General features: G+C 54.8%; 1 protein-coding gene across 1 annotated transcript in view; it reads left to right on the forward strand.

Moving 5' to 3' along the window:
* PTPRS (protein tyrosine phosphatase receptor type S) overlaps positions 1 to 27101 on the forward strand; it is a 111684-nt gene that overhangs the window by 20693 nt on the left and 63890 nt on the right. The window lies entirely within an intron of this gene.

A 27101-nucleotide genomic window follows, 5' to 3' on the forward strand; every position in this document is an offset into this window, starting at 1 on the left:
GGGTCAGTTCTGACCTTCTAGTTCTGTGCCTCAGTCACCCTGTGGGCTGCGTCGAGGCCTCTGGACTCCGCATCCAGTGCTCTCCCCGACATCACCCAAATTTCAGTCACTCACTTTGACGTGTGCCTTTTGCCCCATCTACCTGGTCCTCCTAGTGACTTGGTAGTTTTCTTGAAACCCATTCTCTTTGAAAACTTAAAGGAGAAAAATTTGTCTTACTCTCATGAATGGGCAACCTGGTATGTCCTTGACATAAGAAGGCAGAACCTTTGAAATAAATGTGATGAGAGCCAAAAGAAAAAAAGAAGAAAAAATGGACATTAAATCATCCTGCTACCGCCACAGGCTTAGAGCAGAGGCCAAGGGCTACTGAGGCGTTAAAGCCCAGTTTGCACCCACCGGAGACTTCCAACCTCGAGAAGGCTGGAAAAAGCCGGGGATGGGGATGGCGCCCTTGCTGGTTGAGTTCATGTGGCTGAACATGGCTAGAACCGTTCGGGGGTCTCCACCTTCCGACCAGGGTGCTAGGACTTTCTTGTGTGTGTCTTGAGTATTCCTTCTCAACAGCCTGGGGAGAAGGTTATTTCTCCCTGAATTCAATTAATGAGCCTATTAAAAACTATTTATTTTCCCTGACAGTTGTTTACCAAGGAGAAGGAGATGAATTGGCTGGGCGTCCTCACCAGGCAGGCGCAAGGTGGGATGGGAGATGCCTGGTGCCTTGGGCCCAGGTGCTTAGCGAGCACAGACCGTAGGTGGGGTCCTGCCTTCCGAGGGGCCCCTGGAAACACGGAGCCTGAACTTGGGCTGCGGCCAGTTTCTGACCTTGGGGTATTTGGGGAGGCGGAGCCTGGGATGAATGAAAAGCATCCTGGCATGGAGGCAGGGGGCTGGCCCTGATAACATCTGTCTTCTCTATGCAGGCCAAAGTCTCTCAGATACACTGGTTTGAAAGTAAGACCTAACCCCATCGGGCTACGTGTTTTTGGTGGGGTCTACCAATATCCCGTCTTTCTCCTCCACAGCAATTGAACCCTTTGACTTATCTAGGCACATAGCCACCTGGTGGAAAAAAAAAAAATTTCCCATTGTAACTTGCAGCTGTCTGTGCTATATGATTCAGTTCTGACCAGTGGGATAAATGAACAGAATTTCCTGGAAATGCCTTCAAAGGGAGGTAGTACATGCTTCCTTCTCCCCACCCCCAGCTGGAATACGGAGGTGATAGTAGGCACCCAAGCAGCCATTTTGGACCATGAGGCAGGTATCAGGGATAAGAATGGGGGATCAAAGAGATGGAAGGAGCCTGGACCCTGATGATTATGGGGTGGGCAAAATAGCCCTGAAAGGACGACCTGGGAGCTTCTTTTATGTGAAGGTGCCTCTCTTGTGAGTTTTTTGGCATCCGCCGCCCAACTTGATCCTAATAGCGGCAGTAGGTGAGCCTCAGGACACAGTGCTTTTCTTCCTTCTCTCCTCGGGTCTCTGCTCATTTTTAAGTGAGGCTTCCCCTGACCGCCCTGTGAAGATTTGCAAAGTTATTACTTGCGAAACGATTTGTAAGAGTGTTATTTGCAAATCCGCCTGTCTACCTGGCCACCATCTTCCCCTCTCCTGCTCTGCTTTTACTGGAATCGCTGTCGCCATCTCCATGTCTTATGCCTTTTACTTGTCATCCACCTCCCTTTCGGCCGTCTCCTCTGCTATGTCCACAGCAGCGCCTGTGCACAGTAGGGCCCCGTGCACGTTTTGCACCCACAGATCTCCGTTCACAGGGCAAGAGATGAGGCTCTGAGATGCCTGAGGTCCTCCAGCTGGCTCGTGGCAGCGCCTGCGTTGGCACCAACCAAGCAGGTGGCTCCCAGAGTTCTCCCTTTTCACTCGCCTCTCCCCCCTCCCCCTGCAGGCGGCCAGTTCGGGCCGCCCAGCGGCTGCTCCTGATCCTTCCTCCCGCCCCCGTGTTCTCACCTCGGCCTCCAGAAATAGCCCCTTTAAAATAGCTGTGTCCCTGCGTTCTGGGGCTTCTGCCTGCCCACGGACGTGATGCCGTGCTGACGGTCCAGCCTCTTTATTGCTGTGGGATTTTTAAAAATACAGTTGGTGTTAAGTGTTCCCCCCCCCCATTTTTACGCCTGAAGAAGCCCAGCCACCCACAGGCTGTTTCCATGCCGACACTTGTCATTTGGGGTTTCGCACTGTGTGTCCCCGTGGATCCTGACCCTCCATCGCGGCCAAGGGGTGTCTGGTTTGCAGAGCTGAGAGCTTCCACTGCAGGCTCACGCCAGCCCACAGTTCCAAGTCTGGTCAGGAAGCTCTGGGTCCGAGTCCCAGGGCTGCCTCTTGCTGGCTGTGTGGCCTCAGGCACATGGAGCAACTTCTCTGAGCCTCGGTTCACCGGTCTGTGAAATGGGGACATCTCGGGACCCAGGCACATGGCTGAAGTTCTCTGAGCCTCGGTATACCCACCTGGAAATAAGACCCCTGATGGTTTTTCACTCGGGCCAGCACACAGTGGGTGTTCTTGAGATGTGAGCCGACCTCGTTCTAGCACTCGGGCCACCTCTGAAACAGCCTGCATTACCCATCCCAGGGAAGGATGGAGTGAATTTGGTGCCAGGTCTGGGCACTGCCGCTTCTGGGGACCTTCAGGAAATCACTACCTCCCTCGGGGACTCAGTTTTCCTCATCTTTAGAATGGAGCATGTTACCAGATTGTTGGAAGATGGCTGAGGGATAAGGTACACTCGCTGTTTCCCCCTCCCCCACGAGGCCAAGGACACAGCCAATGGTCCGTAGGTGTTGCAGATGTTTTCCTGCCGTGTTTTATACTTGTATTCATTGAGACCATGTAGACTAGTGGTTAAGAGGCAGACTCGAGGACCAGATGGCTTGGATTCAAGTCCCAGCTCTATTCCTCATCTGCTGTGATTTCACCTCCCGGCCTCAGTGTCCCCATCTGTAAAACAGGGAAAATGATGACCCCACCCTCCCAGGGTCCTTGGGAGGATCCGATGAGTTAGCAAGGGTGAAGCCTTACTGCTGGGCTGCGAGTGAGGGTGACACGGCGCCCCTAAATAATACGTCTATTCCCTAAATAGTTATCAGGCACCTTCCAGAGCGGCACCTCTTCCTGGCAGCGGGATCGGGGAGGTGGATGCTTCTCGAGTCGGTCTGTTTGTTTGGCTTGGAGGTCCTGGCTCAACCTCTGGGGCCTCCCTTCCAACGGGGCAGGGATTAAACTGCCCGGAGGAACATGCCCATCCCAGGCCACAGGCACCACGGAGGCCGCCCCTGCTTCCTGCGTTTCCTCAGCAGGTGTTGGCTGGAGGCTCAGGAAAGGGGGCAGAGGGCAGAGTCTAGGGATAGCTCAGAAATGGGGACAGGAAGGGCCCCCCGGAGGAGGCGTGGATTTGCTTCCTCCGCCAGCCAGCCCTGGAGGACCGGCGGCTGGTTCAGCTGTGGCTGCCGCCTCCCCACATCTGTGCCTTGTCATCCGGGCACCTACTGTGTGCTGGGTCTCTGCCGGGGCCCAGCGGGGAAGAAGAAGTGTATGCCTTTGTGGGGCTCATGTTCTGATCAGGAAGAGGTAATAAGCAACATAAACTATGTGTCATGTCAGGTGGTGATAAGAGAACACAGTAAAAGAGAAAAAGGGGTACGTGAGTCGAGGGATGAGGGCTGTCGTGTATGTTATTTAACTTTTTAAGTTTTAAAATTGATCTTTATTTTTTTAATCGATGTTTATTTTAAGTTTCTTTTTCTTTATTTTTTTTGCTGTACCGTGAAGCATGCGGGATCTTAGTTGCCTGACCAGAGATCGAACCCATGCCCCCTGCAGTGGGAGTGCGGACTATTAACCACTGGATCGCCAGGGAAGTCCCAGGGCCATCATTTTATTTTTATTTATTTTATTTTTATTTATGTGGTCCATTTTTTAAAGTCTCTGTTGAATTTGTTACAATACTGCTTCTGTTTTATGTTTTGGGGGGTTTTTTTGGCCGTGAGGCATGTGGGATCTTAGCTCCCTGACCAGGAATCGAACCTGCACCCCCTGCATTGGAAGGCGAAGTCTTAACCACTGGACCACCAGGGAAGTCCCAGGGCCATCATTTTAAATGGGGTTGTAGGGATGGCTTTTTATTGAGGAGTTGACAATTTGAGTAAAACCCTGATGGAGGCGAGGGAGGAAGCCAAGTGGCTGTGTCAGAGGAGAATGTTCTGGGCAGAGGGCACAGCCTGTGCAAAGGCAGCACCGTGCCTGGCGTGTTGGAGGAACATCGAGGAGGCCAGTGTGTCTGGAGCAGAGTGAGTGAGGGGGAGAGAGAGAGGAGGGGAGGGCAGGGAGGGGATGGGGTGGGGGCAGGTCATGTAAGAGCACAGGCAGGGAGGCCTTGGGCTTTTACCCAGAGGAGGGAGGTGGGTACCTGACTCAGACACTCACAGGAGCCCTTTGGCTGCTGCAGGGAGGCTAGACAGTGGGAGTGGGGGGCACAGGGCAGAGGAGACTGTACTGGTCCAGGCAGGATGGTGGGATGGAACAAGTAGAGACAGAAGATGGGGAGAAGTGGGAAGATTTGGGATAGAGTTTGAAGGCAGACTTTTCATAGGTTTAATCTTCATGGTAGCTCTGTGAGGCAGGGACTCTTATACCCATTTGGTGGGTGGAGAAACTGAGGCCCAGAGAGGTTGAGTCATTTGCCCAGTGTCACACAGCTAGATGTTGCACAGCGGCTGGGTGGCCTGGCTGGGGTGCAGCTTGCTCTCTAAGCGCTTCACATGTGTCACTTCCTCCTAATTTATGTATAGATTGACCCTCTTTAGTTATTTGTTTATTTAAAATTTTATTGGAGTAGAGTTGATTTACAATGTTGTGTTAGTTTCAGGTGTACAGCAAAGTGATTCCGTTGTACATATATTTATTCTTTTTCAGATTCTTTTCTCATATAGGGTATTACAGAATATTGAGTAGAGTTCCCTGTACTATACAGTTGGTCCTTTTTGGTTATCTATTTTATATATAGTAGTATGTGTATGTTCATCCCAAGGTCTGATTTATCCCTCCCCCCACGTCTCCCCCTTGGTAACCATAAGTTTGTTCTTTTTTTTTTTTAACATCTTTATTGGAGTATAATTGCTTTACAGTGGTGTGTTAGTTTCTGCTGTATAACAAAGTGAATCGGCTGTATGTATACATATATCCCCATATCCCCTCCCTGTTGCATCTCCCTCCCACCCTCCCTGTCCCACCCCTCTAGGTGGTCACAAAGCACCGAGCTGATCTCCCTGTGCTACGTGGCTGCTTCCCACTAGCTATCTATTTTACATTTGGTAGTGTATATAAGTCCATGCCACTCCATAAGTTTGTTTTCGATACCTGTAAGTCTGTTTCTGTTTTATAAATAAGTTCATTTGTATCTTTTTTTTTTTTACGCCGTGTATTTAAAGGCTCCTGTGAGGTTCAGTTCTCTTAGTCAAGATGTTGGCTGGGGTCCCCGCCCTGCCCTATTTCAGAAAAATACATTGTAAGTGCTGTTGGCAGGTAGACCGGGACAAAGCCAGGGATCCTGGATTTGAATCTGCCCTTACCTCTTACTTTGCTGTGTGACTTCATGGCCTTTGCCCAACCTCTCTGAACTCTCATTTACTGTGAAATCAGACTCAGCTATTTGCTCGTCATCCCAGTAATATGTTTTGAGCTCCTGCTGTGCGCCAGGTAGTTTTAGGCAGATTGGTTATTCCTGTCTTGACCACTGCAGCCCCCAAAATGTTAGTTGACAAAACCACAGTGCTTGGGCCACACGAGGGTGGGTGGGAGCCTTCCATGCATTATCAGTACCTTCCGTGGATCCCTTAGTGCGGGTGTCAGAGGCTTGGAGGGAAATCTTGGGCCAGCCACCCATGGGAAGTGCTAGGTGCCTGGGGCCTGGCCGCACAGGGACCGGTGCCACGTGCAGAACCCCGAGTCAGCAGCACTGGGGTGAAAAGCAATTCAGAAGAGGTGGGCTTGGAACACAGAGGTGGTTTAGAAAAACTTGAACCATATATTTTACTTACACTTTGCATTTATGTTCAGGAGAGAAAGTGATCAAAGTGTACGTCCAAAGAAGTCTAAAAAAGCTCTTTCAGTTGCTGTCAAATGATAATTCTGTGTGATAAGGAAGTCATGTCCAGTTTAATTGGCAGCATTTTTTCTTTCTTATTGACGCGTAATATAATTACGCAGCTTAAACTCAATGAAATACAGAAATCGTCAGCTCTGGAACTGGGATGAGGAAGAGGGAGAGGATGCAAGGCTCTGAGAGTGAACAATGGGAGGGGAGGTCAAAGAAGGCTTCCTGGAGGGGGTGGCAGCTGATCTGAGATGTGGTGGTTGAGTAGGAGTTACTTGGGCAGAGAGAGGAGGGAATGGTGTTCCAGGCAGAGGGAACAGCATGGGCAAGGATTCCCATGCAAAGTCACTGTGAGCCTTCAAGGTGAAGTGGTTAAATCTTGTGTCTTTCATGGGGCCCAGCTCATAGTAGGTGCTCACTGAATGGATCGTGGTAGATGTTAGACCAATAGGTCCGTAATAGGCAGCCGGTCGGTGGGCACGAGGTAGGTGCAAAGTAAGCAGGCGCTGCCCTCAGTCCCAGATCTGGATGATGCCGTGTGGACGTTGCTTGCCAGCATCTGCGTTCTGAAAGATCTGAGACCCAGAGGTTTGAGTCTGTTTGAAGTCCCTCAGCAGGTTGACTGTTGCGCAGGGATAACCTTGATGGTTATCCTCAGCTTCCTGCCATGCTACTAATGAAGCTCTATCCTCAGTTGCACAGTGGGCATGCAGCTTGAAAGGAGGAGAAACCCAAATCAACTGACTTTAGTTTTTTTTTTAAAAAAAGCAGATGGATTGATTGGCTCTTGTAACTGAGAAGACTGATGTTAGAATAGACCAGCTTCAGGCATGGCTTGATCCAGGGGCTCAGACAAGGATCCTTTAACTCTTTGTTAAAGAGAAAGAAAAGCAGACCCAGATTGCTTAAACTGCTTGCCCGAGGCCACTCAGCTAGGAGGTTAAGCCACAGTTCAGACTCGGGTTGCTCTGAATCTAAAGCCTGTGACTTGTCCCAAGCCAGGGAGTGATGACTCCATTTTACAGATGGGGAAACTGAGGTTCATGGAAGGGAAATGACTTACTTCGGGTCATTGAGTAAGCAAGGAGCAGAGCCTGGGACCAAACTCACATCAAACTCATGGTCTTGGACCTCATACCATATGGTTCTCTGTAAACACAGGTTGAATGGTGAGTTGGTCCAACTGAGGCAGAGCAGAGGAAAGGTTTGCCAGGGACCACATTGACCTTGGGCCAGGCTCTCCCCTCCCCCCACCAAAAGGGCCCACGCACACTCCCTCCTGCCACCCACCCTGGTTGGTTATGACTTTCCCCTCGCTCTTGATGAACACATCACAGGTGACAGGTCAGGAGGTCCCTGCTGGCCCTGGCTTCATGCCAGCTGTGGGTTCCGGCCAGCCCTGCCCATCTCTGTCACAGGAGGAAATGAGATTGGCAGCCAGTTGTTCTCTTCCGAGCCAGCCACCTCGCTCCCCGATGCCCGGTTTCCAACGTTTGCATTGATTGCTCAAGCCCTCCTCCCTTCTCCCCAGCAAACATCAGACCGACTGCTCAGTAACTCTCACCGTTTCCCTCTGAGCAGTCCTTCCTCTGCTCCCTTTGCCCTTGGGCATCTCCATGGCATTGGGCACCTACTGTCTACCAGGTGTTGAGCTCGACTGCTAGCAAGCTTTGTTCACCTCATCCTAGGTCAGGCTCTGGGCCCAGGTGACCTGTGCTCACATCCCCTCTTTGCCACCTCCAAGCTGTGTGACTTTGGGTAAGTGGCCTGACCTCTCTGAGGCTCAATTTTGTTTTCTGTAAAATGGAGAGAATTAGGTGATATATGTGTCTAGCAAATAATACATGGTCTTAAAATATTAGCAAGTATTCTTCTTCTTATTTCAGCATTAGTACCTCTAGGTCTGTTGGTCTCCTCTCTCCTTTCCCACACATCCTACACCCAACTCTCCCGTGCCATGCTTTTTCACAAACAGACTCAGTATGTACAGAGCCTTCATCTCCTTTTTCTGGGCTGTGTACTATGCCACTGGCTTGTCCAGCCCCTTCCTGACTGTCATGCCCACCCATCTCTCTCTTTCACTTTCCTGTGAGATGAGCTGCAGTGCTTTTCACACACAGGCTTCAAGCATGAGTAAGAGGTTCTATGTGGAATGCACGTTCTAGAATTCGCTGGATCTCACCTGGTCACCCTACAGAGTGTCTGTAATCTCCATTCCGGCCACCAGCAAGTGAGCACAGGCTTCCGCTTAACAGTTTAGTAGGATAGGAATGTTTTTATTCTTTGGCGGTTCCCACCAGACCAGTAGCAGAAACCTCCCATGGTTTCAGATCTAAAATTTTATTTTAGGCCCCAAGAAAAGCTTCTAAGTGTTGAGAAAATAATCACAGTGCCTCCTCTGGGTCCAAGATCCTGCTGGGGAGCATCTAGAGGTTCATCAGTGGATATTTATTGAGCACCTACTGTATGCTGGGCCCTGACCCAGGTGCTGGGAATAAAGTGGTGAAGAAGACAAGAAAAAGTCCTGTCCTTGTGAAGCATAGCAGGGAGAAGAACAATACAGAAATAAATAGGTTAAATATTTAAGGAGCTATAGCATGCCTTCAAGAAAAATGAAGCCAGGGAAAGGGGTAGGTGATAAGGAGGGACTATTTTAGTTATGGAATCAAGGTAGGCCTCTCTGAGGAGGTGACTTTTCAGTAAAGACCAGCAGGAGGTGAGAGAGTGAATTATGTGGCGATCCGGAGGAAAGGTGTTCCTGGGGTGGGGGTGCTGGGGGGAGAGCCGTGCAAAGGCCCAGGGACAGGACCATGCCTGGTGTGTGGAGGCCTGTGTGTCTGGAGCAGAGTGAGCAACGGGGAGAGAGGGAGGAGGTGAGGGCAGGGAGGGGAGGAGGGCAGGTCGTGCAGGACCTTGTGGGCTGAGGGGAGGACTTGGTTTTTTGCTCTCAGGGAGGTGGGAGCCCTGGAGGGCTGTGGGCAGAGGAGGGACGGGGCCTGACTCAGGTGCTCACAGGCGCCCTTTTGCCACTGCAGGAGCTGGGGAACAGGATGGGGGCGACTGCACTTGTCCAGGTGAGCGATGATGGGGCTGGACCAAATGGAGACAGAGAAGGGGGAGAAGTGGGTGGATGCTGGAGAGATGTTTTTTTGGGAAGAGCCAGTGGATTGGCCAAGCAGTTGGGTGCAGGGCGGGCTTGAAAGTCATCAAGGATAACTCCTAGATCTCTGGGCTGAGCATCTGCAAGGATGGGAGGGACAGGTATGGGGACCCCCGTGTTAACAGGATACCTGCCAAGGTTTCCAGAAGGCAAAGGGAGTGGTTCTCTCTGCAGGTGTTGGAGGGGACCTCCTGGATCTGGTGACTCCTAAGTTAGCCCATGGGTATGATCTGGGGCCAGGGTCCCATGCTACAAGCAAGGCAGTGGCCCCTGACCAAGGCACAACCTTTTCTCAGCCTCAGTTTCCCCATCTGTATAATGGGGATGGTAACGGAAGGGAATGAAATGAGTTAATATGTACAGAGTACTTAGAACACAGCCAGCTACACGTTTGGGTTTAGGTGGGGCTGGGCCTTCGCCAGCTCCAAGCTCCACTGGGGCTCTTGGGGCAGAAATTCTGAGATTCACTGAACTTCCAGTTCAAGATACAGAGGAGGCCTGGTTCACAGACCAGGAGGGTGAAGCCCAGAGAGGTTAAGGCACTTGCCCCAGGCCATACACCCATGGGCCCACACGTCCTCCCCACCTTGCTCCTCTCCCTTCTCCTCTGTGTGCTTTCCACCCCTGGGGCTGCCGGCTTTAGTTCTTGGTGGTTTCCAGGCTCCCCTTGGCTCCAGCTTGGCACTCACCTCCCACTTCCACGCGCTCTGGGTCCAGGGCCTGGTGCCAGGCGGGCCCAAGGGCGGGAGGTGGGGGTCTGGATGGGCACCCTCTGCTTTATACCCAGGGTTCCCTCTGCCCCTGCCCCTTCCCCGTTGCTCCCACAAATGATGGAAGTGGGACAGGAGGGAGCGAACGAAATTATATACACACGAACATATAAAAATTAGTTTAGGATCTGGGCCAAGAACCACTTGCGCTTGGCTCGGCATTGTGGGTAATTCATCCCCGATTACCATAAAAGCCAGAGCCTAGCTGACAGGCAGCCGTGCGGCTTTTGTTTAAGATTCTGATGAATATATAATCTCTCTCCCGCCTGGAGCCCGAGGTTCCCCCCACCCTGCCCACACCCCCTCTGCTGAGAATGGTCCCCGGGAAGGATGTCCCCAGGCTCCTGCCCAAGAGGCTGCTCGGGAGCCAGGCCGGCCCCAGGTCCATTGGTAAGCCTGCCTCAGAGAAGCTCGGCTTGGCATTCGATGCCCGCTGCTGCCCCCCAAGGATCCCAGACCTTGTAATGCAGCCCCAGCCCTGGGCCCAGTTCCCTCAGACCCTCATTCATCCACTTGACACACATTTATTGGGCACCAACTGTTTGCCTGGTCCCACACGGGTGCTGGGATGCTACAGCGACTGAGATGGATGGGGTCCCTGGCTTTTCAGAGTCTGGGGGCTGATGGATGAGTAGACAAGCATTTATCCTATATTTAAAGATTCCCCATCTCTTGCCCAGAAGATGCAAATTAAAACAAGATCCATTTCTTGCCCGTTCACTTGGCAAAAATGTCTGAAGCTTGATGATATCCAGAGTGGAAATGGGAGGGGGACCCCTGGGCGTCATCAGTGGGAGAATAAATTAGCATTGCCACTTTGCAACATGTTTTATTTTTAATTTTTTTTTCTGGCCAGATAATGCATATATGTAAGACACAACTGAGGATGTACAGAAGAGTACACAGGGGAGAGGCTCTCTACCACCATTCCCTTCATATCCTCAGTCCCCTTCCCCACTCCTTCCTCAGAAGCAACAGCAGTGTCCTGCTAGGACAGGGTTTGGTGGACTTTTTCTGTAAAGGGCCAGATAGTAAATCTTTTCAGCCCTGCTGTGAGGCGGGTGGTCTCTGTCAATGCTATTCAATGCCACCATTGTAGCATGAAAACAACCAGAGACAATACGTGAATGAATGGCTGTGGCCGTGTGCCAATAAAGCTTTATTGACACAAACAGCCAGTGGGCCAGATTTGGTCCATGGGTTGTAGCTTGCTAGCCCCTGCTCTATATCAGCGCTGTCCAGCAGAACTTTTGTGCAATGTTAGAAATACTCTCTGCTGATGCTTCCTAACAAAGTAGCCTCTGGCCACATGTGCTGTTGAGCATTGGAAATGTGGCTAGTGCAAATGAGGACTCAACTTTTAAATTTCATTCCATTTTATTGCATTTAAATGTAAATAGCCACGTGGTGGCTTGTGGCCACCATTTTGGACAGCGCAGTTATCTAGACATCTTCGGTGAACGTTAAGTAGGCAGGTAGATTTGTATTCCTTTGTTTAACCAAATGGTAGCATCTGTTCTATACCTTGGGGTTCCCCCCCCCTTAAAAATGTAGTATCTTAAAAGTAATTTCATAATTATACATCTGGCTCTCTCCTTTTCACAACTGCAATACTAGTCTCATAATATTAAAAGCTACTAATCTTTTGTGGCATCATTTGGTCCCTTGCACTGTTATATGTTTAATCAATCCCCTACAGTTGAGCACTTAGGTTGCTTCAAGTCTTTTGCCGTGAGGACTTTCTACAGATGTCATTTCATGGGGATGTGTCTTTCAGATAAGTTCCGAGAGGTGATGTTAGCAAGCCCAGAGGGAAGGTGCAGACACCCCAGCTGCCCATCTCTCTGCATTGAGATGTGGGAGGCATGGACGCAAAGATTCACAGGCATTGGTCGAGAGTGAGAAATAAGATGGAACCAACCTAAGTGTCCATCAACGGGGGATTGTAATAACTGGGCACAGCCTTGTAATGGAAGATTATACACAGCAGGTGGAAAGAGTTTTGGGATGTGTATGCACACTGTAGATAGAGTGTCTTGTGAAAGAGCACAAGTTGGGAAATGATACAGACAAGATGATACAATTTCACGGAAGAAAAAGAAAAACATTCTGTATTCTGGTGTTACCTTTGGTCTGTAGCCGCTTGGGAAAGATATGCAAAGATTGACACAAACCAGCAACAGAGGTTGCTTCTAGGGGCAGATAAGAGGGACTCTCCATTCCACAAAAGTTTGCAGCTGCTGTGTGCCAGCTGCTTCCTGGCCTCAACAGGAGGAATTTGAAAGAACAAATCTCCTGCCCTCTTGCAGCTAGCACTCCAGCTGGGGAGCTTGAGAATAAACAAAGCACAGGGGGGGAAAAAAAAAATCAAATGTCAGAGAGTGGTATGTTGCTCTAGGGGGAAAAAAAATTTAGAGAAGGGGACTGGGGAGGGCCCAGAGTGGGAGGCAAACTTTTAAAGAAGGCATTCCAGAAGACCTCACTGCAGAAGTGACACTTGAACAGAGGTGGTGAGGGAGGGAGCCATGTGGGTTTCAGGGGGAAGAGTGTTCCCAGCAGAGGAACAGAGAATGCAAAGGCCTGGAGGTGACATCTCCCGGGACAGTTGCTGAGCCCAAACCACTGTCCTCACCCAGACCTGTACCTCCTCCATCATGGCTCCCAAATGAGCACGGCTTGCTGAGGGCCGCTGCCGGGGAATAATTAATAATTGATCATAATAACTGATACATCTGGGAACCAGTGGTCCATCCTTGTGCTTCCACGAGGCAGCCAGCCCCCACCCACGTGTGGGCTGCAAAATCACAGATGGGCTAGGTTCAAGATGCCACAGACTCCAAGACTGGCTGACCTCCAGTCAGGCAGGAGGAGAGGAAGCCGAGGCCTGAATGAGTGGCGTGGGGAGAGAAGTTGAGAACCCAGCTTGGGTTCAAGTCCTAGTTCTGTTCTAGTGGTGAGAATATGGACCCAACCTCTGGGCCTCAGTTTTCCCAACTGAAAAATGGGGAGAATAATAACACCAATCCTTGAGGTGGTTCAGTGAGCAGCTTCATGGAGGCCTGGCCAGTGGGAAGAGCCAGGAATAGGAGCTAGTGTGCTCGTTGAGCACCTACTGTGTGCCCAGCTTGGTTTGGAGCACTTTGCCCCATACTAGGTCTTTTTTTTTTTAAATGAATTTATTTATTTTATTTTATTCATTTTTGCTGCATTGGGTCTTCGTTGGCTGTGTGCAGACTTTCTCTAGTTGTGGCAAACGGGAGCTATTCTTCGTTGTGGTGCGCGGGCTTCTCAGTGCCGTGGCTTCTCTTATCGTGCAGCACGGGTTCTAGGTGCACAGGCTTCAGTAGTTGTGGCATGTGGGCTCAGTAGTTGTAGCTCGCGGGCTCTAGAGCGCAGGCTCAGTAGTTGTGGCACACAGGCTTCGTTGCTCCGCGGCATGTGGGATCTTCCTGGACCGAGGATCGAACCCGTGTCCCCTGCATTGGCAGGAGGATTCTTAACCACTGCACAACCAAGGAAGTCCCTCCCATACTAGGTCAAGCGTTCTGAGGTCTTGGGAGAGGAGGGGTTGGGTACAGGTCCCAGCCCTTGTCCAAAGATGTCACCTTCCCCCTGGTCATCCAGGACTTGAGAGCTTGGAGAGCTGTGCAGAGAGGTTGTGCCTGCAACTGAGCTCACACAACAAGTCTGGGCCAAGCAGGGAACCTAGCTCTGCTGTCCCATCCCCCTCAGCAGCCCCCGGTCCCTCAGGCTTCTCACCTATGGGATGGGGCTTGGCCCAAGCTTCCTATTCCCACTTCTTCCGTTCAGTCCAGTGCCACTTAGATTTCCTCTCCCAGTTCCCCTTTTCTTTCACATCTTAGATATCACCACCTACCAGAAGCCTGCCCCGCCCCCATGCCAGATGCATTCCCCATCTCACATCTGGTTTTTAACTGCCAGAGACCCCATCTGCCTCCCGTACAGCCTATGAACTTCCTGACGCCAGGCCAAAGCTGCCTGGGTCATCCTGTGTCCCTAGTGCTCAGCCTGGAGCCTGGTATACAGCAGGTGCTCTATAAATGCAGGGGTGTGTGTGAAAGAATTGTTACTGAAGTATGATAATTGTTCATGCCTCAATGTGTGCATTCCTCAAATGACATCCCCCCACCTCACTCCTCTAATCCCATCTCCCTCTCTTTCCCTAGAACTTAGTGTGTTCATTCCCACCACAGGACCTTTGCATGTGCTGTGTCCTCTGCTCAGAATTCCCTCCCCACCCCTATCTTTGCATGGCTACGCCATCTGTCGCTCTCCCTCCCTAGAAGAGAAGCCCTGGGAGGTTGTCTGTCCTGGTTCCTGCTGCGTCCCCAAAACTCAGGATAGCGCCTGGCACATGCTGAGGTTTCAGCAGTGACCAAGACTGGATCCCACCCTCACAAAGGAAGTCAGTCAGGAGCTGCGTGAAGCCCTGTCCTGGGGACCTCTCTGGCCAGTGCCTCAGTTTGCCTGATCTTCAAAGGCCTTGAACCCACAAAAATCAGCCCCAGGCACTGAAAACCCAATCATCCTCTGCACAGATGGGGACACAGAGGCCCTGAGAAGGGCACGGGCTTGCCCCCCCTGGGGACAGAGCTGGGAAGAGAACCTAGGCCTCCTGCCTCCTCTGGGCCATGAATTCTAAAGTGGGGGACCTGCCCCCAGGATGAGGTTGTTTTGGGGTGACCTGTGGAGGAGGCATCCAACAGCACAGAGCTACACGGACCAGCAACAACTCCGCTTTTGGTCCATAACAAATCAAGGGGAAAGTCTCAGTCCGGTGCAGGGTGATTTTTTAAAACCAACACCTGCCAATCTGTCTATAACCAAATCCCATTGGGCTGCTGGCCTTAGCAACAGTATCCAGGGAAAATGGAAGGATTCGGTACATAGTTTTTCATTGTAATAATTTTTCTGGTGACTTTCAAGGCTCCGCAGTTAGAGCCTGGCATTATAGAGTTAGTTTCTAAAGTAAATTAGTTTAAGGGAACTGCTGTGAGCCAGTTGAATGAAAGATTTAATGAGGGTTAAGGGAACAAGGCGGGGAGGATTTGGGGGGAATGCCACACATGTCCTCACTGGGGACCTGGCGAACGCAAGGGCATTTACAGAGAGAATGAGGCCAGAGCCATTAAAGCGGCCACAGCTGGTCCAAGGTGGGAGCTGGGGGGCTTGGGGAGGGGCCCAGCCTGGAGGGACCGTGCCTGGCAAGGGCACTACCCCTCCGCCCCCTGCCTCTGGCTGGGTCAGCACGTTGGCGCCTGGCAGCAGAGCGGAGCCTGGCTGTGCTTGGAGCAGCTGTTTACATATTTGCGCCCTTGGGGCCAGAGCGGCAGCCCCCAGAGGGTGCCTGGGACGGACGACCCAGGTTCAATTCCCAGCTCTGTGGACTTGTGGCTGCAGATGGTACCTGCCAACCTCTGCCCTGTCCTGCAGATCAGCCCCACCAGACTTCACAAGGCCTCCTAGCCATTAGTTTGTTCTTTCATTTATTTATTTATAATATTTATGTATTTATTGGGCTCTGCTGGGTCTTAGTTACAGCCCGCAGGATCTTCAGTTGCAGCACGCAGGATCTTTAGTGGCGGCATGCGGGATCTAGTTCCCTGACCAGGGATCGAACCCAGGCCCCCTGCTTTGGGAGCATGGAGTCTTAATCACTGGACCACCAGGAAAGTCCCTCTTTCATTCATTTAGAAAGCATTTATTGAGTACCTACTGTACACCAGGCCGTAGGACCAGCAATGGCCGAAACCGACCTGGCCCTGCCCTCCGGGCTCCCACCTCCTCCATCAGAGCTGTGCACAGAACTTTCTACGCTGATAGAAATATGCGATGTCTGTGCCAATACTGTGGCCACGAGCCACACCGGAAACACAGCATGTGTGACTGAGGAACTGGATTTTGAACTTTGTTTAACTTTATTTCATTTTAATTTAGTCACATGCAGCTAGTGGTTCCTTATTGGACATCACAGATCTAGACAGTAAACAAGAAATAGGTAATTTCAGATGAAAATAAGTGCTAAAAGGAAAAAAAGCTAGAGAAAGGATGTGTGATAAAGGCTGATGGAGGTGGTACCTGAGCCGGGGTGATCAGCTTCTCTGAGGAGGCAATGTTTGAGGGAGACCTGAATGGCGAGAAGGAAACAGCCATGAAAATGTGGGGGAAAGATGATGAGCCAGGGTGATCAGCTTCTCTGAGGAGGCAATGTTTGAGGGAGACCTGAATGGCGAGAAGGAAACAGCCATGAAAATGTGGGGGAAAGATGTTCCAGGCACAGGGGAACCAGCATGTGCAAAGGCCCTGGGGCAGGACCATGCCTGGGGAGTTGGAGGAACAGCCAGGAGGCCTGTGTGTCTGGAGCAGAGTGAGCGAGGGGGAGAGAGGGAGGAGGGGAGGGCGGGGGGGGGGGACGGGGCAGGTCATGCAGGGCCTTGTGGGCAGTGGGGAGGACTTGGACTTTTACCTGGAAGGAGGTGGGGGCCCTGGAGGGCTGTGGGCAGAGGAGGGATGGGAGCTGACTCAGGTCCTTACAGGCACCCTCTTGCTGCTGTGGGGAGGACAGATTGTGGGGAGTAAAGGCCGGAGCTGGGGGACCAGGGCAGAGGTGACTGTACTGGCCCAGCTGGGCACTAATGGGGGCTGGACAGGGTGGGAAGGGCATCTGGAGAGAGATGAAGAAACTCGGGAAAAATTTAGGAGGGAAACTTGAGAGTATTTCCAGACTGGCGCAGCATGAAGGAAGAAGAGAAGTCAGGGTCAGCCCCCAGCTTCTAGGCTGAGCCTCTGTGAGGATGGAGCTGCCATCAGCTGAGCAGGGGAGGATCGAGGGAAGAGCAGGTTTGCTGGATCCAGCTGCACCTGAAAGCATCCTGGATTTGTCCAGAAGGAGAGGATGGTAGCCGGGCCTGGGGGAACCAGAAGGTGAAAAGGGCAGATGAAGAGCTGGTGCGTGCCTGTGGCGGGCTGCGGTGTGGCCGGCAGGCAGACACGGCGCCAGGGCCGAGATGTGAGTGTGGGCGAGGCAGGCACTGGGCTGGTCCGCACATGCTTGCTGCTCCGGGGCATGAATGCTGAGCTGGGTGGGGAGGGGCCCCCGTTGGGCAACCTGGGGCCTGGGAGCCCTGGAGCCCGAGAAAGGAGGAAGCTGCCCAACCAGTTTCTCTCTTGCTCCCAAAACCAAGGGTGTGGAGTTTGGTGGTTGTTCCTAAATGAAATTTTCGGGAATTTTGGCCCCAAATGTGAAGTCAGGGAAGGGATTAGGGGTGGGGCATCCTGCCCAGGGTGTCCAGGGTGCCGTTTTACCTGGGGCTGCCACATCAGGGAAGGTTTCAAAGGCTTGTGACCATCCCGATGGAATGACCCTTTGCTTGTAAACAATGGGTCACAGCTTCATCTGAGGACATGTCTCTCTGCTGTTTATACTACAGCTCAAGCGAGGTCCCAGTAAACTCTGTGGGCTGGACCCTGGCAAATGGTTTCATACTGGTGATCTCTGTGTACCCATTTAAGCACATCGGAGACAGACTAGAAGGAGGTAGTCAGCCTTGGCCTTTGTACTTGCTGTTCCTCCTGCTTGAAACTCTGTTCCCCTAGGAGTTGTCTGTCTGATGCGCTCAATTCATCCAGGTGTTCTGAGAGGTCCCCCCGGACCCCTCCACGCTTCTAGAGCCTTACAGGTCATTTTATTTTCTTTTTCATGCCTCTCAGTACTTCCAGCCTTATGTTATTGACAATGTTTGTTTCTCTGTGGATGTCTGTCTCTCCTGCTTATCTTGAGCCCTGGGATAAGGGGGGGGGGGCGCGTGTGCGGTGCTTGTCATTCCGCTGCTGTGTCCTCAGTGGGCCGGCACACAGTAGGTGCTCAATAAGTGTTTCTGGAAAGAATGAATGAAAATGACCACATGCTAACAGATTCTCTCCAGGAGAGGGGTGGATTGTGGGCCATTTTTATTTTCTTCTTTATGCTGATTTTCCCCAATTTTCTGCTGCACACGCCTATTTTATAATTAGAAGAAAAGTTATTTTGAAAAAAATTATCCCCCCAAATGTCCCAGCTGCAGGAGCTGACGTGATCTAGCCCCATGCTCCATCCCAAGGACAGCTGCCTCCTGGGTGTATACAGAGGACGTAGCAACTGAACGTTTGTGGGCTCCCGGGGTCAGCCCTCGGGGGCACGGGGTGGGCAAAGCAGTCAGGGAGGACTTCCTGGAGGTGGCAGCCCTACCCTTCAAGGGGCTCAGGCCAGAGTTGTCAAGGTGCTCATCTTGAGTCCCCTCTTTAACTTGCACCCTACAGCCAGTCCTTTAGAAAATTTCCTTGCCTCTGCCTTCATAATCTATCCAGAATGTACATGCTTCCCGCACGCCCCCCTTCTCTGCCTCCACCTGATCAGTCCCCTCATTGCTTGCCTGAACCTGTGCAGTCACCTCTGCCCTGGTACCCCGGCTCCCCCCACCCCCAGTCTGTCCTCCTCTGCCCACTGCCCTCCAGGGCTCCCACCTCCCTCAGGGTAGCCTAAGGTTCTGCAAGACCTGCCCCTGTCCCTTCCCTGCCCTCCCCTCCTCCACTCTGCTCCAGCCACACGGGCCTCTTTGCTGTCCTTCACCATGCCTGTCACAGTCCTGCCCCAAGGCCTTTGCACATGCTGTGCCCACTGCCTGCATCACTCCTCAGAAACATCCATACTTCCTTCAGGTCTTACTCATGTCACCTCCCCACTCCCTGACCCTCCGTTGTTTTTTTTTTTTTTTCCTTCTGTACGCGGGCCTCTCACTGCTGTGGCCTCCCCTGCTGCGGAGCACAGGCTCCGGACGCGCAGGCCCAGCAGCCATGGCTCACAGGCCCAGCGCTCCACAGCATGTGGGAGCCTCCTGGACCGGGGCACGAACCCATGTCCCCTGCATCAGCAGGCGGACTCCCAACCACTGCGCCACCAGGGAAGCCCTGACCCTCCCTTTTAACACTGCATCCCACCCCATGCGTCCCCTCTTCCCCCGCTTTGTTCATCTTCATATCCATTCTGCACGAGCCCTTTGCCTGGGCATCAGCCCGCAAAGCACCTACTATGCTTCTGGGGGCGTTTTCTGAGGGCCCCACTGTGTGTCCTGCCATGCTGGGGGAGGTCCTGTCACTCAGTTTCACCTCCACGTTGACCCAGAGCACCTCCTGTGTGCTTGCCACATGGTGCTGTGGCGCCAGGGGTCCCACCTCCATGAAGCACCAACTGTGGGCCTCCCAGGGTTAGGGCTGTGTGGGGGAGGGGAGATGTTGGAGCATCTCGTGTTTAGCAGCACCTACTGTGTGCTCCATGTAGAAGGGGCAGGTAGAGAGTCTGCACGCGGACATTCACAGAGCACTTACTCTGTGCTCGGTGCTTTGAGGACCCCAGTGCACGCCTCCCCAGTGCCAGGGGAGGTGGGATTATATGCTCTATTTTGCAAAGCAAGGGACTGAGGCGCCCGACTGGAAAGGGCAGATCACCCAGGGGAGGGTGCATTTGGTGCTGGGGAGAGATGGGGGGTGGACATGCCAAGGCAACCATAGCAGGGCGTGGATGGGCCACCTTGGGAAGTGAGTCGTCCCTGTCCCTATCTGGGGTGCCTCGGGGCTCAAGCAGCTGCCTGGGTGCCGCCCATCAAAGCCCATGTTCTTTGTCCCCCTTTTAGATGCTGGGGCCTGTCTGTCTCCAGCACTGCCGTTTCCTCCTGGGCTTTAAATTTATAGTGATTTGTCATTTTCTGGCTCCAGGCCTCTGTAGCATTGTGGGTAAGGACGCTTAGCCTCTGGACCCAAACATTGGTTCGAATCGCTGCTCTTCCTGACCTTGGTAATCTCTCTCTATTCCTCCCTAACCCCTTTGGTTAATGGGGCTGATTGATGGCGGGGCGATGTGAGCCGTCACAGGGCTTGGAATATACTAAGATCTCAGTACACGTAGGCTATGGGAGTCGTCCAGAGCACTAATGGTGGAACTGATCCCAATTCGCCAGGGATGGGATCAGATGGGGGGAACGCCTCCCACCTCGCACCGGCGGCTGCCCTTGGGTCTCCGTCAGGGTCCCTACCCGTCCCTGACGCTTCTCCGCCAGCTCCCAGGACCTGCTGGGGCTCGGCGTTCCCGGCCTCTCCCTTGGAGTTTTCAAAGCCGCTCCGGGCAGCAGCGCCGGCCAGGATTGGCTGCCTGGGTGGGGACGCCCCTTCTCTCCCCCCCCCCCCGCTCGGGATCGGGTGTCTCGGGCCTGGCACGGTGGCCCCATCTGTTTCCAATCTGGCCCTGCGCTCTCCGCCCCCTCAGGGTTGTGGCTAAGGTTGAGGCCTCTGCCACGGTGTCCCCGTTCATCCCCCCCCAGACCCCAACTGGACTCCCAGCAGGAGAGAAGCCTCTTGGTGCCTTTGCCCCTCCCCCACACTATGGGTTTCTGTGTTTGTAGGGGGCGCGGCCTCTGCCATCCAACCCAGACTGGGAGGGGATCTTCTGCCCCTTCTTCGACCTCCTGTATTTGGGTGTGTTTGGGGAGCTCTCTGCCGCCCTGTCCAGCATCCAGCCCTTTCATCCGTTGCCATGGCCATGATCAGCGCCTGCAAGGGAAGGGGGAGTAGGGTAGGGGATCCCTCTGGCATCAGGCTTCCAAAGGGAGGGTCCTGAGCTGTGCCACTGGGGGCACCCCCTTATGTATGTGCACATTGCGGGGGACACAGTGACCTCCTTGGAGGCCTCCCCGACACAGGACCCCCATCCACGTAGGATTTCAGTGCCCGCTGATCTGGGTCCCGACTGGTCCCCCGCCCTACTTCCGGCCGGGCCCGCCCGCCCGAGGCTCGCTCTGGGGGCCCCCTCCCCGGGCCCACCCCCTGGCCGCCCCGCCCCTGGCCCCGCCCCGCCCCGCCCCCAGGCCGAGCTCGCTGCGCCTCGGCGTCTCCGAGTTTTCGCTGCGCTCCCGGCGGACCCTGGGTAGGGCTGCAGCGGGCACGGCCGAGGCAGCGTGGGGCCCGGGCCCCGATTTCTGAGCCGTAGGGTGAGTGCGTCGGTACCCCCTTCCACCTCGAGGCCCAGTCTGCACTGGCCTTTGTCCGTCTCCTGGCCCCTCACCCCGGGTTCCCCCCATACCCCCTCCCCGCGCGGCCTGGCCCAGCTGCCCTCCAGGGATAGCTCGAGCTCTCCGCTGCCTGGCGCGCCGCCCCACCCCGTTCAGGCTGGTCGCTCTCGTACTGTGGAAAACTCCAGACCGTTACGCTCTGTGGGGTCCCCTCCCCCGCCTGGCCCCCAGCCCGACCTCTTCCCCCACCTCCTGGGGGCGGAGCCAGGCTGGGGCAGCCTTCGCTGCCAGCCGTGGGGGGGGGCGGTGCTCTGATAGCGGGTGGGTGCTTTGGCATCCTTCCTTCCGCTGGGGACCCGCTCCGCGGAGGAGGTGGCAGAACTGCTGGGCTGGGGGTGGGGGGTTAGTGGCTGGGATCCCTGCTCTTAGCCACTCCCCAGAACTCACAGAAAGTTTTCCTCTCTCACTTTGTCCCTGCGCCCCTCAGGCTTATGGGCTCCAGATCGATGCTGTGCCTGGTCGGGGCTTTAATAAACTGAGGGGTTGGGCAGGCATATCAGCTCCCACCGTCCCGCTTTCCATACCTGTCTCCAAGCTCCATGCCTCTGAACGCCCCCATTATTGCCTGGAGAATCCTGCTTCCCAGGATTCCTACTCAGAGTCCTGGGCGACCTTAGAGGGGCTTCCTGTGACTCCTGGGCTGACCCTCCTTGAGCCTCACCTCCATCCCTTAAGGCTTGAGCAGACATCCCCCCACCCCCAACCAAGAGCAGATGTAGGCTGCACCTGGAGGCCATGTCTGTGTTGGCCTCTGCTGCCTGTGGCGGCTCCTTCTGGCCTCAGTTTCCCTCTCTGAAATGGACATGACCACAGGAGTGGTATGGGTAAAGTGTCGAATGGGGCCAGGCATGTAGTAGGCATCTAATAAGTGCACGTTCCTAGGGTGGGGAGAAGACTCCCATCCTGGAGGATGATGGGTCTGTGACAGGAGCAGAGCTGGGATGGGAGACACCGGTGCTGAGGGAGCCCAGAGGGGACCCTGGTCCCTCCTGCGGCATCCAAGAGGGCTTCCCGGAGGAGGTGCCAGCTCAGCCGAGACCTGAGGATGAGCGTGAAGGCTGAGGTCTGACGGAGAACGAGGAATGGTGCGCTGGGTGGAAGGAAGAGCGTGCACAAATGTCCTTGTGTGAGCCAGAAGGCAGTGGGTAGGGACACCCATAGGGCCAACAGGGCATTCGGGGTGCAGCATGATGGAGTTGGCAGTTCTGGAGGCTGAAGTTAAGAATCTAGATTTTAATGGATTTTGATGGAAGCCATGGAAGGTTTTAGAGCAGAGGAGGGGCAGAGTCAAACACAGCTACTTCCAGCCCCAGGGTTGGGGGGGGGTGTCAAGACTGGGCAGAGGAGGGGTCCCAGGGCTGGGAGAAGAGTCCAGTCTCAGCCTGGGGTGGGTAGGTCTGCGGCTACGGCTTGAAGGATGAGTTGACAGGTGGGCCCCCTGGAAGTAGGACCTGTATTAAGAAAGGACCAGAGGTGGACCGGTGCATTCCGAGAACTGTGGTGACCTGTGGGAAGAAGCAGCAGGGCAAGCCCAGGACACTGAGCAGAGGCGCTGGGGAGCCCTGGCAGGTGTGAGCAGCAGGGCAGGGGTGCACCCAGATCTTGGTGTTTCAGGCTTCTCCACGAAGCCGGCGTGGGGGACATGCTGGCAGGGGCCATCCTGGCAGGCTGGGCACCCGGGGAGCGTGGACTCTGGGCTTGACTGAGAGCTGGTCTCTGGCCTCTAATCTTAACCCAGCCCAGCCCCTCCGTGCTGCGTGACCCTCCGTGTGCAGCTAGCCCTCTCTGAACCTCAATTTCCTCTGCTGTCAAACAGAAGGAAGCACGGGGAACATTTAAGAGGGCTGGGCATGTGGAGGGGGGCACGCAGCTGGCGTTACCCATTACTCCCTCTGGGGCTGGGCCTGGCTCCCCAGCTGCCCTGCCCATCCGCTCCTGGCGGTGGGGACCCTTGGGGACAGCACTCAATCCGAATCGATAGTCAACTAAAGGCAGATCCCTCAGCCCTGGTCCTAGCCCATTCCAGGAGGGTGGCAGGGCCAGTCCCACCCGGCTACATCCTGAGCCCGTTGCCCGGTGGGGGAACACTGAGGCCCCAGGAGGGAGAGGGGCTTGACCAGAGCCCCTTGGAGCCCACCAGGGGCTACCGAGCTAGAGCTTGGACCCTGTCTCACACTTTGGGGACACAGCAACCCAGGGAGGCTGGAGACCCAGGTCCTGCCCTCCAGGGGCTCTGAGGCCCTGGGAAAGGGGTTCCAGGCAGCAGGAAAGTCCCCTGGCCCTGAAGGGGGGCTTTGGGGCTGGAGGGGTGTGGGGCGCTGGTGTGAGGGCGGAGACGTTGTGTGTCCCTAGGGGGCTTTTCCTTCAGCCCCGCTGCCAGTGTCACCCACCTCTCCTTCCCCTGGCCCCGGGAAGTCCCTAAGAGTCAGGGTTGTGCAGGTGAGCCCCTAGACCCCCAGGACAGACCAGACCCTCAGGCAGGGCAGGGGGAGGCAGCCCAGAGTCCTCAGGCCCTGGGACACCCGGCCCCATGTGAGTGACACAGAGCCCATTTGCTGCCTAGTCCTGTGTCATAATCACTCTTTTATGCTCCCTGCTTTGCGTGGGCACACAGAGCTGGCTCCAGGATCGCGTGACCTGCACCCCGGCACCTGACTGGAATGGGTGCCCACTCACCCCCTGTGAAAGAGGTCTGGGAGCCCCCAGAGGCCATCCAGCAGGCCGCACCGGGCCCAGAGAGGGTCGTCCACTTTCCTGAGGTCACACAGTGGCCAGGGAAGGACACAGTCCTGTGTAAACGTGGTCTCTGGAACCAAGGCCCCAGCCAGCCGGGGGTCCTTGACAGTCCCCGCTCCTTTGTGAACCTCAGTTTCCTCATCTGTGCAAGACGGGCACCCACCTCTGCCCGGCTGCGGGGAACAGACGGTGGGCAGCTCTGCCCTGGCACAGAGGTGGGCAGGGACCCTTCCGGGGCCCTGGGTTCCGGGTCCAGAGGCCACTCCCTTCCCTCCTCCCCATTCCCTGCCCAGCCTCATTTCCCACCCAAGTTATTTCCTGTGACTCCCATCGGTGGCTGTTCCCTTCTTAATGGCCACGTTCATCCTCCAAGAACTTGGGGGTTGCCGCGTCAGGCAGCTCTGAGGCACCTACCTCAGTTTCCCTTTCTCAGCAGTGGGGAGGCTGATGGCTCAGGCTGCTTTACTGCAAGACCTGTCAGAGAGGAGGCTTGGCGTCGTGCCAGCCTGGCCACATCCCCTCCTGCCCAGAGCTGCCTAGGGTTCCTTGTTCTGTGGGTTCAGTGTGTGGCCACCGCTCTGCCCTAATCTCTCCCCATCTCCCTGCTAGGACTGCTCAGTATTGCTTCTTGTCCTTCCTTGTGCTGTTCCTTCTGTGAAGACACCCACCCCCATTCCCATTCCCCCTTTAATTCTCAGTCAAGTTATAATATTAACATTAAATCTGGAGGCAGAGAGGTCCAGGCAGAGGGTACCAACCCGTGCAAAGGCCCTGGGGTAGGACCGTGCCTGGCATGTGGGAGGAACAGCCAGGAGGCCCGTGTGTCTGGAGCAGAGGGAGCAAGGGGGAGAGAGGGAGGAGGGGAGGGCAGGGAGGGGACGGGGCAGGTCGTGCAGGGCCTTGTGGGCATCAGGGAGGGCTTGGACTTTTACCACCAAAGGAGGAGGGATGGGACCTGACTCGGGTGCTAATAGGTGCCCTCTGGCACTGAGGGGAAGACAGACGGGGTGGCGGGTAGCATGGCAGGAGATGACTCCATTGGTCCAGGTGAGCAATGAGGGGGCTGGACCGGGTAGGGGCAGAAGAAGGGGTAAGAAGTAGACAGTCTCAGCCTAGATTTTGGAGACAGAGCTGACAGAATTTGCTTATATTCTCCCCCAGCCCCTTGCAGGGGAGCCTACCCCTGGTCTCGCAGGAAGCCGGAAGAGGTGGGAGGGTCTGGGGCTTTGCCATGGCAAAGTTCTTCCAGGGAGAATGAGGGCCTAAGAGACCCAGGAACTTTTTTTTTTTTTTTGGCTGTACCTCACGGCATGTGGGATCTTACTTAGTTCCCTGACCAGGGATCGAGCCCACACCCCCTGCGTTGGAAGCGCAGACCGATAGGGAAGTCCCAGCCCTGGAACTTTTAACCTTCTGTGTTCTGTCTGATCCTTTCCACCCTGGATTTGTCCCACACCTCCCACCCCCATTCCTGCTCCAGGCCTTGAAAGCCCCCGTGCCATGTACTCCCCCGGCCCAGCAGGCTGGAACGACCTCTTTTGGGGAGTTGGGAGCTGATGGCTGGGCCCCGCCTGTTCCTGGATCAGCCCCGTCCTGCCCAGTAATTGGGAAGGCGGGGCTGCAGGAGCCAGGGGGTAATTAGGGGCCTCCTTTTTAGAAGGCAGCTGCCCCTGGCTCCAATGGGGCATAGGGGGTGGGGGAGGCATCGTGGCCAGGGCCACGTGACCCCTGCCCATGCCAGCTGGCATCGGAGGTGAGGAGACTAGAGCAGGGGAGTCACACACACACCCGCCCGCCCCGGGGTGGTGGATTTGAGCCCCTCCGTGTTAAAATTCTACCTCGGTTTCCCCAGATGCTCTGTGCGGGCCTGGGCAGCCGATCCAAGTGGTCTGGGCCAGAGCTGAGCCCCCTCCCCAGATGTGGCCAAGCCAATGTGCATCTGTGGGCGGGACCAGCTGCTGTGGTCACCCTGGCCCCAGCTGGCCATGGGCCATTTCCCCAGCTGGGACCTTCACCGTCCTCATCAGCCACTTGTGCTCTTAAAGGGCCCGTGGTTGGGTCCCAGTGTGTATCTGTGGTCTGACTGTGCGCCTGCCTGTCTGTGCACGTGCATGTGAATGGGGGATCTGACGTTACGTGTCCGTGTGCATGCTATCTGGCTGGGTACAGGTTTGCTCTGCTGACTGCCCATCTCTGTAGCCCCACTGTGTGCCCGCATCCGAGTCTGTGAGCCGTGTGTTTTTACCTGCCATGCCCTGCGGAGCTCCAGTGTGCCTCTGTGTTCATGCTTGCCTGTAGCCCAACTGTGTATGTGTATTGCCTGCCTGACCGTGACCCTGTGTGTATATCTCATCTGGCTGTGTGTCTGTGGTCTTGGCATGTACCTGTGTGTCTGTGACCTGACTGCTTGTGGTCAGACTGTGTATGTGTATTGTCTGCCCCATTGTGACCCTTTGTCTGTATCTTGTCTGATTCTGTGTGTCTGGGGTCTGATTTTGTGCCTGTCCATGTTTGTGGTCTGTGTGTCAGTTTTATTGGCCTGACTACACGTGTGGACCCATCTCTGTTGCCTGACTGTACAAATACATCTGTGACTATGTCTGGTCTCCCTGTCTGTCTGTGGTCTGACCGTGTGTCTGGGTCTGTCTGTGGCTGGCCTGTGTGCAAGCATCCTCCTTTTCTGTCTGGTCTGACTGTCCATGGTCTGACTGTGTGCCCGTTGAGTGCCCCTATCCCCACCTCCCTCATCCCACCTTCTCCACTCTCCACCCTGGGCCATGACCCGGCCACCACCAGCCCAGCCTTCCCCTGGGGCCACTCTGGGGCTGGGCGTGGTGACCACAGCTGGATATTTTGGGAGCCAGAAACACAGGGGCTGCCCCACGATTACGTGGCACCCGTCCCCGTGGCCGTGGTGCGGACCCGCCTGGGGCATGGCCTGGGGTGGGTGTCCAAGGTTGACCCGGCCACGAGGGCCTCATCCTTGGGCCTCCTCCTGCCCCCGCTTCCACCCTGGCCCTGACCAAAGTGGAGAGGGGGCCATCCTAAGGTTTGGCCCCTGAGAAGGACCCTTCTGCCCTAGAGGAGTTTGGATTCTCGCCGGAGAAACAGACGCTGGGTGACGAACATTCTCACTTGATTTGCAGACTGGGGTAAATGCTGTGAAGGATGATCTCCGTCATTTCTGAAGCCGTGGGATGTGGAA

Source organism: Globicephala melas, chromosome 3, assembly GCF_963455315.2.
Source record: "Globicephala melas chromosome 3, mGloMel1.2, whole genome shotgun sequence".
Lineage (NCBI taxonomy): Eukaryota > Metazoa > Chordata > Mammalia > Artiodactyla > Delphinidae > Globicephala > Globicephala melas.